We start from the raw sequence: 18,645 nt of genomic DNA, 5'->3' as shown, positions 1-18,645 counted from the left end.
CGAGCGTTTGCACTCGGCCAAATTTTCGATCAGCCCTCGGAACAGTGTGTTGCGTAGCTGTAAAATGGGCAGTGGATTTATTACCCTTTTTCGGATCAGTTTCTAATGTGATTGCGCGAGGGTTTTTCAACAGCCCACTTGTCACAAATAATGACAGCTGTTGAAAAACATATTGCAAATTTTGATAATGCTGTGCACATTGCAAACTGAGACGGAAAACTGTGGATTACTAATTCAATTTACAAATAAATCATATGTCATCATATGCTCACAATGCTTTACAAAACGTAGACAAAACCAATATGAAACAGAAATCTGCGAATTACTAAACACATAAGTATGGAGATCATAAAAGCAAGTTTAATGTAGTTTTGATTAGATCTTTATTATATTCTTAATCAATTTTATTTATTTTAGATCTTATTTAAAAAAACACAGTAACCAGTAACCATACAGCTTGTAGTTTTTTATTTTGTAGATTTTGTATTTTGTAAAAAATAATATTTTCACAATGTTTTCTTTTAACTCACATGTTTCGCATATCAAGTAAATAAAAAACACACAACTTTTACTTATTTTCCTTGCGCTCTAAAACTATTCATTTCTTTGTCTTAAAACTAATTATAAAAGTGGAAAACAACAAATGGAAGAAATGAATTAAAATAAAAATCAGTTCTACGCACGCGGCAACCACTGTACGCCGCCCGTACTTGACAAATATCGGGCGGCTCCATCGTTTGCTGAGATTGTGTGTGTGTATGCGCACCTCTCTCCTCTGCTTTCGCACTTGCACTGTGTAGTCTAGTGCAGAAAACTACGCGACGCTTGGCAATACAGTCTCAGTCTACTCGAAACCGCGACCGAACGTTGACGGCCTAACAGGCACCTGCTCCCCGCCCCACCAGCTTAGTTTGCGTACTGTGCGTGACCGCGCCACTAATCTCGGCGGGGTTAGTAGTCGCCCGACAACGTCTTGAACGCAACAGCGAACCGAACCATCGAACGTACGCATGTGTGTTTGTGTGCATTCCCACGTTGCTTGGATGTGTGCGGATGCGCCAGCAAGGAATAACGTGAAGCAGCAGCAGCAGCAGCAGAAGTAGTGTTGTGCCAGTGTGTAAACCCGACCGAGCCAACGGGGTGGCTTCGACAGGGGCCTTGGCTTTTGCGAGCAATCGGGCAAAACAAACGGGCGTATTCAAGCGTCCCTTTTCTGTGTCACTCCCGTGTCGTGTTTAGTGTCGCTTGTTTGGGCGTGATTTGTGATTTGCACCGCACTACACCGCTATAGTGAGTGGAAAACGCGAAGGATAGCAGCAGCAGCAGCAGCGCTATCAGCTAGCACCGACAGCTAGCACTAGCCACCTTTCCGGAAGGGAGACCCACTTCTCCTTTTCCCAATTTGTTTACACCCTCTCCTGCGCTGGTGTGTTTTGTTCACCATCACTAGCAACGGCCAGCAACGGGCACCGGGTCAGAAAGGAACGCGCAAACAAGGTTAGTAGTGAAAGCCAAATTCTTTAATGATGCAATGAAAAACGGAAAAGTCGTTGCCGAAATGCGTGGTGGCCGATGGGGGTTTCAACGAACCAACAGTGCCGGATGTTTGCAAAACAGCAACAGCAGCTAGAAGGTTGAGAAGATGGGAGCGAAAAGAAAAAAAAGCAGCAATCAAGTGTCATCCGTAAGATTCTGCTTCGCCCAGCAATCGTAGGAAGCGTCGTCGCCAGGACGAAGCAAAACCAACTGTCAACGACGAACGTCTCCCGAGAGACGGTTCGCGCGATGGCTTCTGCGTCCTTGACTGCTGTTCCGGGTACACTTTTTCGGCGAGGCTGCTGTCACTCCTCGGTGTTGCTTGCGCGAAGTTTGACTTTTGCTTGGCGTTTATTCTCGCATCCTGTATGGGACTAAATGCCGCCCCTTGGTCTTCTTTGTCCATCAACATTACGTAGCAATAGCACGGAGCATTGCTGGGCGAGCGTGGGATGTGGAAAAGGGTGATGGAAAATGGTTTTGCCTTTTTTCCTCCTCCTCTGAAATGTGATACAAACCAGATCGATCTTGAGAGCTGGACATAAATTTTGGACGCTGTGGTTCCGCTATGTACACCTTTCCTATCGATCACACCTAACGAGCTATGGGTGGAGCGGGTTGCAAATAAAACACGCTTACCGACCGACGCGCCATCGTTGCCTATTTTTTCTGTTTATTTTGCACAGCATGTGTGGAGTGCGTGAAGCTGGTGCTGTTCGTTGGATGTGCCGCCACCAAATCCCCAGGTAAACAATTATCACAACTCCGAAATGCCGTAAAACCAACAGCCCGCTAGGAAAAGAAAGCAGCATCTCAGCCCGTGTGCAGGCCGCGCGCATCTCGTGCAGTGAATATCGCACAACCACCAGCATCGTTGCGGTGTCGCGGGTGGGTTTCGAATGAAAATAGAAGCAAACAAGCGCGAAATCCATACCCCACCACGACCACCAACCGCGTCCGGGCTTCCCTTTCCCCTGCGGGTGGGGTGAATGGGGTCGTCGGCGACACACGTGGTGATGCTCTGCCGCCCGTATTTTAAGCAACCGTTTGCATCTTACCATTTTTTAAACGACAGCAGAGGAGAAACAGGAGGAGTATTGTATGTGTGTTGTGCGTTTTTCTTCGTCCACCATATCATCATCGCTCAGAATTTAGAGCAAATTCTTGCTGAACGCAGTTTGAAATGTGCAAGCACGTTTTTCCTTGTTTTTTTGTATCACAGTTGTTGCGGGGTTTGTTCTATTGTACGTGAATTTAATTCCACCTGGTATTATCAGGGGAAATCAGGGAAATGTGTGCACCGCTAGGAATAAAGCGATCTATTTATCGTTTCAAATTTTGTTTATGCTGTGGCTAAAACCTAAAATTAATGGTACAATACGATATTTATTGGTTTGACCTACCTTAATACAAAAGATATTCTAATTTATTTTATATGGTACTGTTAATTCACACTGCCCAACGCGTAGTCAACATATAATAATACATAATGCAGAATAATAGCTAAACGATAAATAGCTCAAGTATCATGTATTATTATAATACAAACATAATAAAGGCTGCTATAAAGCAAACCTTGATAAACAAAATCATCGTTAACTTCGTGGAGCGATTTAGTTATGAAACATTTAACTAGATCTATCAAAAATCGCCTTTGCTTTAGCAACAGATAGCGCATTGCTAAACTAAGTTTTGAGTACAGAACTAAGTCATGCACCCTGCGCGAAGAAAACTTGCATCTGAAAAAGTGTGTTAGTAATGCACGCGATGAAACAGTACATCTTTCTACTTTTTTGCTTTGGTTTGCTCACTGCTAAGCACGTCTTGTCGATAAGGCCATGTTTCCAAAAGATTTCGAAACCATTCGGTCCCAAGTTGCAGTTTCCTATCCTTGAAGACACCCAATCTCCGAAAGGGGTTTATTGCGCCGGTTCCAGCCTCTGAGCTCGTTATGTTGCTCTGTGGGCTGACTATACGACAGCTGGAGCAATATTGAGTACATATCTTTTAGTAATATCAAAATTATCAAATTAGTAGCTTTACAAAAACAAGAGAGCTATCTGACAAGTTCCCATCACATTTTGAACCATTTTGTTTTGTTTTTCTTAAAAATAATGCAGCTAATACTACTCCTTACATGTGCACCAACATAAATTGGAAACTCCAAAAAACTACGTTAGTTTAACACGCGGTACGCTACGAAGCACATAACCCGAACGGATACACGATGTTAGAAGTTTGTAAGTATCGCAGGTGGAGTTAAATCTCCCTATACAAAACGAAGTAAGAGGTGACGCTCACGTCACGCTCACGTTACGCTCATAGGTGAAACGATTGCTCACTATAGGATGTTCCTGTACGAAAAAGTTACTCACTATAGAACGGTTTTGCTAACCAACTATGGATGCTTGGATGATTTTTATTTCTTTGCGGTGTTTCCATTCTCCGAGGCAACAAGCAATGGTAGAGTGATTGAATCATTGATATATTCAGATCAAAAGACATCATTGTTTTCTTCTACACACGTGTTGAAAGTGTATCAATAATTATCAAATTATTCCCAGTGATTCTAAATAATTCTGTGGTGGAGATTCTACCTCGCTCCATCCGTTTTATCATGCGTAGTAGTGTTTTTGTGTAGTTCAAAAGTTTAAATAAAAGACTTGCTTCGAACTATCATGTACTTGCTTCCTGTACCATCATCCAAATGCAGTCAAATGCTTGCTTGAAAGGATTGCCAAATTATACGCTATGAACGTTTAACAATTACAATTTTCCATTGTACATTAACCCAAAAATGCGTGGTACCATGCAAAATAGTAAAACCATCGGAGCTGCATAACTAGGACTAAGTGAACAACTTTAAAACATGCATATAACGGGTTTATATTTCCCACAGAATAATATACAATAATAATATACACGGAATAAGGACATTCCTGGGCCATGGGTTTTTTATATGAGCACATGATGAAGCAACAAAGTTAAATGAAGTTGGTTTAATTGATTTTATTTGCATTTAGCACTCCTGGATATCCATGGCTGCTTAGTACACAAATAGTCATGCAGAAGATAGGGCACGGGTCAATAATAAGCCGTGACAGTGAGCCCTGTGGATGGAAGACCCATATGAACATGTCATGACATTTAATAGAAGCTATGCCATAAGTTCAGCATGACTAAATTAAATTTTCGTATGTCCTATATGGTTGTAAAATGGTCAATGATAGCGGAATAGTCAAACATCTTCTTCTTTACCACAACAACCGTTGTCGGCCAAGGCTTGCCTGCGCCACATCGGGGCTTGGTTTTAGTGACTTTTGATAACCTATAGCAGGAAAATAGTCAGTCATATTGGAACTTGAACCCATGATGGGCATGTTGTTAAGTCGTACGAGTTGACGACTGTACCACAAGTCCAGCCGATAATCAATCATATTGAAAAAGAAAGTGGGCCACGATTGCTAATGTAATGAAAACACTAACATTTGTAAATAAAACATTTAAATAAGTAAATAAGACAAAACTATGGAAGGGCTATAAACCGGGATAAGGATTGGATGGAAACCTGTACCAAGGTAGCAACACGGTCATAAAAGTATCAGTAAAAAGACATCAAAAGAGAGTAGAATGCTTATCTACATGTTTGCATGAAAACATTTAAATATGCCCTGCAGTCAGTATACACGTCTTAAGTTCTGTTGCGGAACCTGCAACCGGGCCAAATTAACTAGTCTCCCTATACAAAACGAAGTAAGAGGTGACGCTCACGTTACGCTCACGTTACGCTCATAGGTAAAACGATTGCTCACTATAGGATCTTCCTTCCACGAAAAAGTTACTCACTATAGAACGGTTTTGCTAACCAACTATGGATGCTTGGATGATTTTTATTTCTTTGCGGTGTTTCCATTCTCCGAGGCAACAAGCAATGGTAGAGTGATTGAATCATTGATATATTCATATTCAGATCAAAAGACATCATTGTTTTCTTCTACACACGTGTTGAAAGTGTATCAAAAATTATCAAACTATTCCCAGTGATTCTAAATAATTCTGTGGTGGAGATTCTACCTCGCTCCATCTGTTTTATCATGCGTAGTAGTGTTTTTTGTGTAGTTCAAAAAGTTTAAATAAAAAGACTTGCTTCGAACTATCATGTACTTGCTTCCTGTACCATCATCCAAATGCAGTCAAATGCTTGCTTGAAAGGATTGCCAAATCGTACGCTATGAACGTTTAACAATTACAATTTTCCATTGTACATTAACCCAAAAATGCGTGGTACCATGCAAAATAGTGAAACCATCGTAGCTGCATAACTAGGACTAAGTGAACAACTTTAAAACATGCTTATAACGGGTTTATATTTCCCACGGAATAATATACAATAATAATATACACGGAATAAGGACATTCCTGGGCCATGGGTTTTTTTTTATATGAGCTGATGATGCAACAAAGTTGAATGAAGTTAGTTTAATTGATTTTATTTGCATTTAGCACTCCTGGATATCCATGGCTGCTTGGTACACAAATAGTCATGCAGAACATAGGGCACGGGTCAATAATAAGCCGTGACAGTGAGCCCTGTGGATGGATGACCCATATGTCATATGAACATGTCATGACATTTAATAGAAGCTATCCCATAAGTTCAGCATAACTAAATTACCACAACAACCGTTGTCGGCCAAGACCTGCCTGCGCCACATCGGAGCTTGGTTTTTAGTGACTTTTTGATAACCTATAGCAGGATAATAGTCAGTCATATTGGAACTTGAACCCACGATGGGCATGTTGTTAAGTCGTACGAGTTGACAACTGTCAAACATAATGAAAAAGAAAGTGGACCACGATTGCTAATGTAATGGAAACACTAACATTTGTAAATAAAACATTTAAATAAGTAAATAAGACAAAACTATGGAAGGGCTATAAACCTGGATAAGGATTGGATGGAAACCTGTACCAAGATAGCAGAACGGTCATAAAATTTACTTACTTATCCGGCGCTACAACCGCTTTGCGGTCTTGGCCTGCCTCAGGAGTGTCCGAAATAAAACGGTCATAAAAAGTATCAGTAAAAAGACATCAAAAGAGAGCAGGAATTCTTATCTACATGTTTGCATGAAAACATTTAAATATGGCCTGCAGTCAGTATACACGTCTTAAGTTCTGTTGCGAAACCTGCAACCGGGCCAAATTAACTAGTCTCCTTATACAAAACGAAGTAAGAGGTGACGCTCACGTTACGCTCACGTTACGCTCATAGGTGAAACGATTGCTCACTATAGGATGTTCCTGTACGAAAAAGTTACTCACTATAGAACGGTTTTGCTAACCAACTATGGATGCTTGGATGATTTTTATTTCTTTGCGGTGTTTCCATTCTCCGAGGCAACAAGCAATGGTAGAGTGATTGAATCATTCATATATTCAGATCAAAAGACATCATTGTTTTCTTCTACACACGTGTTGAAAGTGTATCAATAATTATCAAATTATTCCCAGTGATTCTAAATAATTCTGTGGTGGAGATTCTACCTCGCTCCATCCGTTTTATCATGCGTAGTAGTGTTTTTTGTGTAGTTCAAAACGTTTAAATAAAAAGACTTGCTTAGAACTATCATGTACTTGCTTCGAACCATCATCCAAGTGCAGTCAAATGCTTGCTTGAAAGGATTGCCAAATCGTACGCTATGAACGTTTAACAATTACAATTTTTCATTGTACATTAACCCAAAAATGCGTGGTACCATACAATATATTGAAACAATCGGAGCTGCATAACTAGGACTAAGTGAACAACTTTAAAACATGCATATAACAGGTTCATATTTCCCATGGATCGAGCCTCCATTCGCAGATTGTTAGATAAGGCTCAGTACGAGTTGTGTTAAATTTAAAAAAAAACTGAATAATTTAATTTTAATATTTCATCATCCATCCATCATCCATTGAAAGTATATATTGCAGGAAAAATAATTTTATGGTCCAACAGTGGCATTACAACTGAACTGCACTATAAAACTGAAATGAACTGCAACTCCTACTGGGAAAAGTAATGGGACAATAATACACACGGAATAAGGACATTCCTGGGTCAGAGGTTCTTTTTTATATGAGCACATGTTGAAGCAACAAGGTTAAATGAAGTTAGTTTAATTGTTTTATTAGAGTTAAGCACTCTTCAATAGCTTCAATGGTTGCTAATGATTGGTTGGTTGTCATATGAACATATCATGACATTTAATAGTAACTATTCCATAAGTTCAGAATGACTAAATTAAATTTTCGTATGTCCTATATGGTTGAGAAAATGAATAGTCAAACATCTTCTTCTTTGCCACTACAACCGTTGTCGGCCAAGGCCTGCCTGCGCCACACCGGGGCTTGGTTTTAGTGACTTTTAAACCAACAGGATAGACCATAGCAGGATAATAGTCAGTCATACTGGAAGTTGAACCCATGATTGACATGTTGTTAAGTCGTTAGAGTTGACGACTGTACCACGAGTCAAGCCGATAGTCAAACATACTGAGAAATAAAGCGGACCACGATTGCTAATATAATGGAAACACTAACATTTGTAAATATGACAAAAATATGGAAGGGCTATAAACCGGGATCAGAATAGGATGGAAGCCTGTACCAAAATAGCAACACGGTCATAAAAAGTAGCAGTTAATAGACATCAAAAGAGAGCAGGATTACTTATCTACATATTTGCATGAAAAAATTTAAATGTGCCCTGCAGTTAGTATACACGTCTTAGGATCTGTTGCGAAAACCTGCAACCGGGCCAAATTAACTAGTGCTATATAAAGTATGGTGTATGTAGTTGTAAACTTGTAACGTTGTGAGATTGTTAACCACACTACACAACATAAGAAGCACTGTTTACTCTTACGAAATTATTCGCTCAAAGCATGCATACCGTATTGCTTCGAATTACGGACACTTAAGGCATTTCGATACGTAATATTTTCTTACTAATACAATTATTATCGATCAAAGCTCTGTATAACTCAGTTTACTCAAGCAAACCTTTTACATTTGAGAACAAAAATAAAATTTCCAATAGTTTTGCTCGAAACATTGCAAAAAATCATGAAATTACAACAATATTTTGATTCATATTCCGGACAGTTTCGAGCTCATGTTTCAAATTACGGACGTTTTGATTCAAATTCCAGACAGCCTCATAATTACGTCAATTCTTTTCAAATTCACACTCACGCTGCATTTTTCTTAAGTTTTAACTTATTTTATGTTCTAAACACCCAATTCTGAGTGTAGGAATTCTCTAGACCGACAAAACGATGGTCTTAAAAACAACGGCTTTGGGTGTTGCTTTTATCTTGTGCTTGTAGAAGCATAGAACTGAAGAAGTTCTTTGCGAATTGACAGTCTTTAACGTACGGTCATCAAAGCATTTGTCATATATATCTTCACTTATTGTTGTTTTCTTCTCATTATCACTGTTGAAACACATATTTTTATGAAATTTATCTCAATTTACTCCGGCTGTCCGGAATTAAAAACAAGATACAAAATCTTGCTTCGAATTCCGAACAGAATTTAACATGACTCTGGATGAAATTCAGAGCACAATTCGATAAAACACTGTTATTTTCACGTTTATAATCACTTCCGCAATATATTCCCATGCATTTCTATGCACTTGGACACGATTAATAGGAACTATTCAAGAAATAACACTCGCATCGGCTTGAAGCTAAACTGCTAAGAATGCCTGTGGTGACCAACTGTCCGACAAAAACTATTTATTTACTAAACATTTTTAATTGATTCTAGTACATCATGGCAATCATCTAAAAAATTAAAAGTGGTATGGCTAGGATCAAAATGTAAGGAAATTAAATAAAAACATCATGAATGTCCGGAATTTGAAGCTTTTTCGTAATTTGAAGCAAAACGGTATTTACCGGCATATTAACGGTATTCTGCAGCAGTTTCAACGTTAATTTCTCAAATAAAATTTAAAAGAACATGTTGAAATTTCGAACCATTGTATTATTTTAAACATGAATAAATGGAGTTTGTGAAAAATACAAGTTAAAATGCTCATTTAAATCGTTATTTTATTTCAAGAAATGTCCAACTGCCATTGGCTATTTTATTGCAAAATATATATCATTGTGTAAACATATATTATTGCATGTGGTCAGATAAAAAATTGACTCGATAATACAACGTAGCATTTTAATCATCTTTTTTGTGATTGGATGAAATAGATACAATTTATTTCATTGTAATGGAACTGTTGTTTGTTATAATTTTGAAAAAGTTTTAGTTTGTGGATAATTATATAATATAGAGGAACGAACCGTGGAAACAAATGATACATGGTTTTTACAATTTTAATCAGCGGTATGTGTTTTATTTGCAATCAGTATGCTCCTATTTTCTCAATGATTATAGCAAAACTTGTAATTATGCATAATTCTACACCATTTGTTACAAATCCTACAGTGCAGGAATACTCTCCCGTTGTATGGAATTGCCCTCATACAAGAGTCTCATTTTTTCCATCACAAAGTGCTGGTTATGCACACATTCTCTGCTTAAAACCTCAATCTGTGTTTCTGTGATTCATGCCCAGTTTCATACGTAACTAAATGCCACTATTTCACTATGCAGCGGCTTAACCAAATTCCTGCCCAAAACCTGTTCCTCCAGAAAGGCTTGGTAAACAACGTTGCGGTATGTGTGTGTGCATGGGAAGGCAGAACGATAAAAATAATTACACCGTGCCAGGCGTGGATCGAATAATTACATCCACCGTGCATCCATTTTGTGCCACCTACACCGAGACGCATGTCCTTTGCATATTATTTGCATACGAATGAAGCATTGCTGCCGGGTGGTGGTGGTGGCCGTTGGTTGCGATTACACTTTCATTTGGTTCATTTTCTTTAACTGCCTTAGTGGTAGAGTTCGTTGGACAGTATAAAAGGAAAACCAGCTGCCAGGGATTACTTGCGCTAGCTAACGACGATTCGAAGCGGCAGGGAACTGTACTTCCGACCCGATGGCGACAGGTGCTTCCCAACACGTTCGCATGATGGGGCGAGAAATGTGTAATATCGCCCTGGGTAGGCACACCACCTGCTCGGGTGGGTGCAGAATTTTACGGTTCCACTGCTTTGATACAGTGGCTTCGTCGTTCAGGCATCCATCAATCAGCCACCAGTTTAACGTGGTGCGATCAAGCGGAAGATTTACAAACACTAACCAAATCCAATGCCAAAGATACGACGATTTCCGTCGCAGTAAAGGAGATAGGAGAGAAGTAGAAAGTTTACCTTACACAAGCACTCGGTTCAAGGATCTACCCAAACCCCAAACCGTACCCGGTTTCCGTATTACGATGAATGTATTTCTCCCGAAACTTTGGCAACATCCTATTCATGGATTCATGGATTGGATATCCTGCTAAAAAGCGATATACAGCAAAAACACGAAAAGCAAAAAGGAAACAGCTAAAACAAAGAGATGCGATGCCGTTAGAAGTTATGTGTGTGTTGACTTTCGCTGCCATAAATGTGCACTCACAGGCACACGCATCTATGGCCTCGCGTTTTCACGCTTCTCACAATCCGGCCACTTTATCGACGCTGTTTGCCTCGTCAACACGACAAACAACGAGGCGCGTCGAACGAAAAAAAATAAAAATACAACCCTACGGAACAGTTTCCAGTCGCGGCAGTGGCATTGAGCCTCGAGAAAGATTGTTTGTTTCAACGCCTGCCGCGTTCGTACATATCCCGGCGCATCCGAAGCGGAAGGAAGTAAGTCAAACAGAAGGCAAATTTCAAGCAATTCTTTCCGCGTTCAGCGACGCGCGTGAAATGGATCACGAGCGTTAAGCGCTCGCGGTGGACTGACAATGAAAAAGCGCTTTGTGGTACACTGCCGCACGAATGATGGTTGGAAAATTGAATGTCCGATCAAGAGTTCCGATTTATTAAACGCTGAATCGAACGTGAACCAAATTGCTTTTCAATAAATTTGACAATAATTCCTACAGGTGTTCGGTTTAGATAAAGACAAAACATTCGATGGAACAAAATTGTTTGAAGAATCTTGTATTCCTTTCATTTGGTATTTTTGTTTCATTTTGACAGGCCAGGATTGAATCTTAGCAAAACCACAGATTCTAGGAAAATATTAAAGTAAAAGTAAAATGGCGCTTTTACTTAAAAAAATGCATAATTTACTGGTCCGGTCCACCCGTTTTGAAGCATCTAGTTTCTTCTTCTTCTATTTGGTCTAACGTCCCTACGCGGACATGCCGGGCTATACAGGCTTTCGAGACTTAATTCATTACCATGCAGCCGGATAGCCAATACTTGCTACGGGGGGTCGGTCCATTCTGGGCTTGAACTCATTACGGGCATGTTATTGAGTCGTCCGAGTTGACGACTGTACTACGGGACCGCCCAAAGCATATAGTTTAAAACTGTCTTTTTGACAACTTTGTAATACAATTCAAGGAAATCTGCAGTTATCTTCTTCTTCTTTGACTCAACAACCGTTGTCGACCTGTACCACTACTAGCAGGCTTGGCTTTCAGTGACTTATGGATTACCCAATAGCAGGATAGTCAGTCCTACCTATAAAAGCACGGTTCTGGTCTTGAGTCCATGACAGGCCGCATGACGTTTTAAGTCGTACGAGTTGACGACTGCACCTCTACACCGGCCAAAATGAAATTATATTGCATACAATTCAAGGAGTACTGCCCTAGTTCTACCCTAATTAATGAGAAAAGTTAAAATTTTATAATTGTTTCCACCCTACTTGCCAAATTAAGCAGTCCCGGGTTTGTTCTTTTCCCGTTCCGAACGGAATGCATCAGAGAAGCTGCCCTAAAAATGCTTGATTGCCCGATATAATCAACCAGCAATTGCAGTCGATTCGGACTTTTCTTCGCCGCCTATCGACATGTCGATGATGGCGGAAAACTTTTCCTCGAGGCAATGCGCTCTTTCTGATTGCTTATCGGTTGAACGGGTGGGAGGAGGTGGGGGGTATCAGATGACAGAGTAGAATGAAAGCTCAAGCCCTCCAAGGGCTTTCTCATCAATGCTGAAAGGAAGCTTCATTCGTACCACAACGCCCACTGGACAGATGCGTTGGGTAAGAATGCGCTGCTGCGTTGCCCCGAGTGTCTTTCATTTGCTGTTTCATCCCGGGCCGATCGCTGAGAGGAAATTGCGTTGTCATGGAAATGCAGCTTGCAGCAGCGAACTACAAACAGAGCGCAAGGACACGGTCAGTACGCGGGGGAAATTGCATCGCAAGCGTAATGAACCGAGGACCGATGGAACAAGGAAACAAGTAAACAAACAAATGAGATCTTCGTAATCGCTTCTTTCGCTTTGGTTTGCAAAGGAAGAGCGAAGAATAATGACGGTGTGAGTGTGTTCTTGAGCTAGCACAAGATAATATTGCACGTGGATTGAGTTTAATGTATGAAAACAAACTGCCTTCTTCGGATCTGATCTAAAAATTCTGGTCCGATGCTTTTGTAACAGTGTAATCAGCGTACAGCGTAGCGCTCTATCTCAAACGCTTTGTTGCAGAAGCTTCTTTAAGGACCTTTCGCATGCACAGCGAAACCAAAATCCTTTCAAGCATCTTTCATGCAAAATGTAAAACTTTCTCATTGTGTGTATTAGTGTGTTAGCATGGTATAATTTCATATATGACCATCATGTCGTTGGTTGTGTTGATGCGTTTACGAAATTCATTGGGCGAAAGAGGTTCGAGCTCGGGTTGAGCATGAACTTGATCATCCCTTTCCGGACGATAACCGGTACTCTGTAAGATGATGATATGAATTGGCGAAATACGGTACAGATTGGAAAGCTGCGACTAGCACAGCTTCAGACATAATCCGATCGTCCCAAACCTTATGACTTTGCAAAAATAACCTCCCATTACGGCAGTTACGAGTTACGAGAGTTTTACATTTACTGCATCAACGGCGTCTGCCCTCACTCTCCCTCCCATTTTCTCACTCCTTTCCTTTCTCTTCTCTTCTCTCTCTATATCTCTCTCTCTCTCTCTCTCTGTCTGTCTCTCATCCCTGCATAAAGATGTGTTCCTGTGTATAGCATTAAGAAAAGAGTTTCAAGTGTGCTGGACGAAATGGGCTTGAATTTCGTTCAGCATGACCGGATGCCAAAAAAACCCCTAAATGGAGGCGTGGTGATGGGTGTTTTCGTTGAACGGTCCCGAGATGAAAATTTAGTAGGAAGAGGACACTGTCAAACCATTTCCACCGAAGCGTTACCGAGTCGGCAAGTAACAATTGAAGCCGCTGATGAGTATACTTTTCGATGAGATGGAGCTTTGTAAGTTTTGCATTAAGTAGCACAGATTAGTTCAAGTCGTTTTCAACTTTTACTACAACGTGAAGATGTTTTGCTTAAGGTTGCAAATTACATAGAATTATATATGTTTGCCTGGTTCTTCTTTGCTGGTCGCGGAAAAGTTATGTTTTTAACGGTGTAAACAATGGTGCGGTAAATTGTTTTCTCTCAATCGGATTAGATCAGTAGTTCATGCGCACAGTTATAATTTCATAATCCATTCCAATGTTGTATTTGTTTATAACCGGTTCCTCATGTTACGACACAAAATGGCAACGTTTAGCTTTCTTGAAACTATTAAAAGTAAAAGTACATTTTAGCAGATCTACTGCAGTGAATTAATTGTATGCACAAAACTTTACCAAATAATCAAATACAGAGCTCGCATTTGAGTTCATACACAGAAACTTTGACCCATGATGACTGATGAGGCCGTTATAGATGCATGCGGTCCCATTGTACGATTGCATAATGCTGTACCGCCTCCAGCTCTTTGCCAGCTGGGAGGATCGGACATCCTGGAAAACACACTCTCGTTTCACAGGGATGTTTCTAGTTGCATTCGGACGAAGGGTCACCTCTTTTTTCAATGTCAACACAGAACCGGTCGGCAAAGCTTTCACATGTAGCGAGCAGGCAAAGTATGGTTCCAACGTATCAGCCAGTCGTAACAGATGCAAATGTCAATGCAAATATGTCCGTCAAATGTCACCGCACGGGTGTGTCCTTGTTGTTTCTATCTTCTTTCGACACGGATCCTTTGTCGGATCCGTTGTGATAACATTTACATAACAGTTAGTTCGCAAACTATATCGAAAGTAACGTTTTTCAAAACCCTCTCTATGTTACGTTGCTTTGTCCTATTGTGGATTGTGGAAAAACAATTTAGAAAGAGTAACTAAATTGTTTTTCCCACAATCCGAACGCTAATGGGAATACCAGCTCCAACCCTCTCGTCGGATGAATTCACTTTTTGTTATGCATTCAACAATGGATCGTTAACGATGTATAGTTGCATTTCTTCCTAGAACAAGGGAATTTGCTGTAGCAGCAACTGCTGAAACAATGCATTGGAAACTTCATTCGACAGGCAGTACTGTCACATCCACTCGTGCTGGTCCACTTTGGGTCGAAACAGTGACCCAAAACCCGATCCCTACGCATGCATCGAATGAACTCCACACCGCAAATCTGCGGTGATGAAACGAAGCATTTTCTAGAGCGAAATGCTGGCGAATGTAATTTTCTACCAGATTCCATGTTCCCGTTTCCGTGCATTACATTGCGGGTGTGTGTGTGTCGGGATCCCCGGCAGAAACGTCCATTCATGGGTTGTAGCGCCCTCCACCGTATGCGTTGGATAGCGTATCAGGCCACTGCCACTCACAGTCCCGTACGGTTGTTAAGGTGATGGAAATTGAGCAATGTACGCCACTGTCCTTCCCATGTCGGTTGTCTTTGGTTGTTGGTTGGCAGTTCCCATTTCCTGCCCGTGCTTGCCGTAGTTGACAGCCATAGGGACACTTTCACCATAGGGAAGGGTTTCGTTTTGGTTCGTTAGAGCGCGAAGGCTTTTCTAGTGACTGCAGTGCTACCGGTAGATCGTGTTGAAGGTTTTGGAAAGAATTTCCATTCTGCAGGAGCAGCTGTGGCGCGTCTGTCACATGGATCCTTGGTCGTTCTGTCACACGGTGCTGGTTTCTAGGCGGAAATGTTCAACACACTTCACCGTTACTGTGTAAGGCTATGATGTACTTTCGCTAACGGCCGAGAATATGATTGCTTTGAAGAGCTAGCAAGTGTTAGCTTATCATGTAAGCAACACAAAATGTAAAAACTTTCAAAACTCTTTCGAACAATTTTGAATTTTCAACGGGTAATTCTCGATTATATAATTATCATATGAAATATTAAATCAGCTCTATCACATTTATAATTAAATAGCCTAACCTTATTAAATAATAACAGAGTTGTGTTTTTTACTTTTTCAATTTTTTGTCGAGAAACATTAAAATTTATCTTTTTCTTAACTCGGGTACAACCATTCCTCAATGTGAGTCATATTGAATGAAGCTGTTAAGCACGGCTTAGTTTGAAAAATAGAAACCATTACTTACTGTATTTAACGTTCTCGTCGATTTCCTCACTTCGGATTCCATTTACCCAGCAAATCGTACTCTCTTGTTTCTTTTTCGTGACGATATGTGACTCGAAAGTCAATATTCATGGCGATCGAAAAATGATCTCACAGTCACCGTCACTGGCACACATGTTCGCGCGCTACGTGTGCTGCAGAAGCAATTGAACGGTGCCGAGCTACACAGGACGGTCGCTTCCATCAACCGTCACAGAAGAATGGTGCCATTCTTTCAAACACACATATTTCATCTTCCGTTACATTCCCTTGTTACGGCTCCGCTCCCAACGGATGCTGGGTACAGATGCGTAATGTTAGTAACAGTAAAAGAAGCAAAGAAAAACGCACACACACATTTGGGTTTCTGCTAATTTTGTTACCCTTCTCTGACACCTACGTTACGTACGTTCCGGGGTTGGTTTTCCGTTCGCTGACCAGAAAAACGTGCCGTGACCACCAAACACACTTCGGACACTGTGCGTCGTTACCCGTGACGAAAGGGTATGCAAATCAGTGTACGGGTGAATGAAAAAGTGTACGATCGGATCGGAGTTTTTTTTGTTTTTCTCTGATCCAGAACCCCAGAACTGGAAGCGCAAGCAAAACACAGATGTTACGGAAGCGATTCTCACAACAACAACAAGGAAAAAAAGAAATACGCACATACGCCGAGCAGAACAGACGTTAACGGCCACTAAAGGGGTAGCAAAGCGGTAGGTGCAGTATCGTTGCATAAACACAGTCTCCCATATGTGCGCGATCATAAAAAGTCAACCAAACACTGTTGCTCGGTAGGAACACTGCCGCTCGCAATGCTGCACTCGGTGGCGTCCGTTGAGAGCGTACCAAAATTTTAACCACCTAGTGGTCGATTGAATTGAAAAGATGCACTCGCTTTTTTGTTTGTTATATTTTCTTCTTTTTTTTTCGAATCCAGCATGGTGTCGTTAGTCCGTTCGACGGTTGGTACGTTCGAGTGGAGCGTGTAACATAAGGCTGACACGCCCTGGAACCTTTGCGTACGAGCTTACGTGGTTTGCTGGCAACGTAGGCAAAATCACATTACAATGGACAGTAAATGGAGTAGATGGAACGTTGTTTGGAATGCATCTGGGTTTCCGATACGGGCGACGTGTCACACACAGCAGTTGCAGAGCTGTTTTTTTCGTGTGGTTTTGTTAGCGCGTGATTTTATTCATGCTAGTTGCAACCAAAATACAGCATATTTATACCAAAGCGTTTGAAAAAGAAATCATTATTTATTTATCTTTTGATTGATTGGTGTTTTTGCACCATTCCATTGATGTGTGATACTTTTTATATTAAGTTATTTATGAATGTCCTGATGAATTAACTTTGATTAACGAAAATAAAGCTCATAATGTTCCTTTTAGTTTATATACGCTTGGTACTACAATGTTAACACAAAACTTTTGTTATTTTTCTTAAAAGAGTCCGACATGCACTGTCAGGTGTTAAAATTACAATTATAGACATTTTAGTAATTCTTTCGTTATGGTGCCATGCTATTAGGCGTCTCCATTATTCGATTCGCTAGAAATGTTTGGCTCTTAACTATAGTAACTCTGGCCGAGGATGTAAAATTCTTGCAGTCTGTGATAAATCTTGATGATGGTAATTTAATATTCTTTCTCTTTTAGCTTGGTTGTTGGCATCATTCTCCCAGCTTACAATGGTTTGGTAGGAGTATATTCCATTTCCTTGAATAGTATAATCATCTGGACATTTTAATACATTTGTGCAAGCTTGAAATCTTGTAAAAAACTCCACAACTTGCTTTTAGTATCAAATTATTTAACCTAGTTTTGCAATTTTATAATGTTTCGGAGAGTGTATACTTTTCTCGGAATATTCATGATAATTTCATGATTTGAGTATATTTTTCATTGTATAAACAATTATTCAAACATTACCACATTTTAATATGGATATAATGAAAATATCGGCCCATGTCAAACTGTAAACCGTTAAATATCGTTTCAGTAAAAACGTATCCAATTAAACTCCAATCATATTCTATTCAGGAAAAATATAATGTAATGATGATCCTATTGTAAAATACAATTTGTTTATTTGTGTATTATTTCACTAAAAAAAAACAAAAATATAATTTTAAACATACCGTATCCGTATTCTGTTGTTTTCCGTTTTGCCAAAGAACACATTTAACGCTCAGAAAACCGTATCGTAGATAGTTTGAAATTGGCACAATATCATCATCCTTTGATCAAACTAAAGTGCGACAAATTTTCTCGTTGGAAGAGTGGTCCAGCTTAAAATGCTACCACACAGCCCGATACTCGATCACGGTCAATTTGGAGCATCGAAAACACAGTGAAAAGTGTTCCCATCATGAAGTTTCCTAATAGCACTGCCACAGCACACCGCCGTGTCGCACCGTACATTAGTGCAGTTTTGGGGTTTTGGTGTATACGTGTGTGTGTGTGTGTGTAATTTATGATGGGTTTCTGGAAATTCAATTACTCTACCGTTTATCGCCGAACGGGGCCGTTTTCGATAGAGCAGTGAGCACCATGATGCGTT

The 18,645-nt window shown here is 40.3% G+C and overlaps 1 protein-coding gene across 1 annotated transcript in view; it reads left to right on the top strand.

Annotated features, from left to right (window-relative positions):
• The first annotated feature begins 746 nt into the window (after positions 1-746).
• Positions 747-18,645, top strand: part of LOC120896091 (WSCD family member AGAP003962) — a 40,372-nt gene continuing 22,473 nt past the window's right edge. The window contains exon 1 of the mRNA XM_040299942.1: positions 747-1,497. The gene's annotated coding sequence lies outside the window, so the exon portion shown is untranslated. The remainder of the gene's footprint in view (positions 1,498-18,645) is intronic.

This window comes from Anopheles arabiensis, chromosome 2 (assembly GCF_016920715.1).
Source record: "Anopheles arabiensis isolate DONGOLA chromosome 2, AaraD3, whole genome shotgun sequence".
Classification (NCBI taxonomy): Eukaryota; Metazoa; Arthropoda; class Insecta; order Diptera; family Culicidae; genus Anopheles; species Anopheles arabiensis.
The sequence above is the reverse complement of the archived record's forward strand: the minus strand, read 5'-3'. Positions and strand labels throughout refer to the sequence as shown.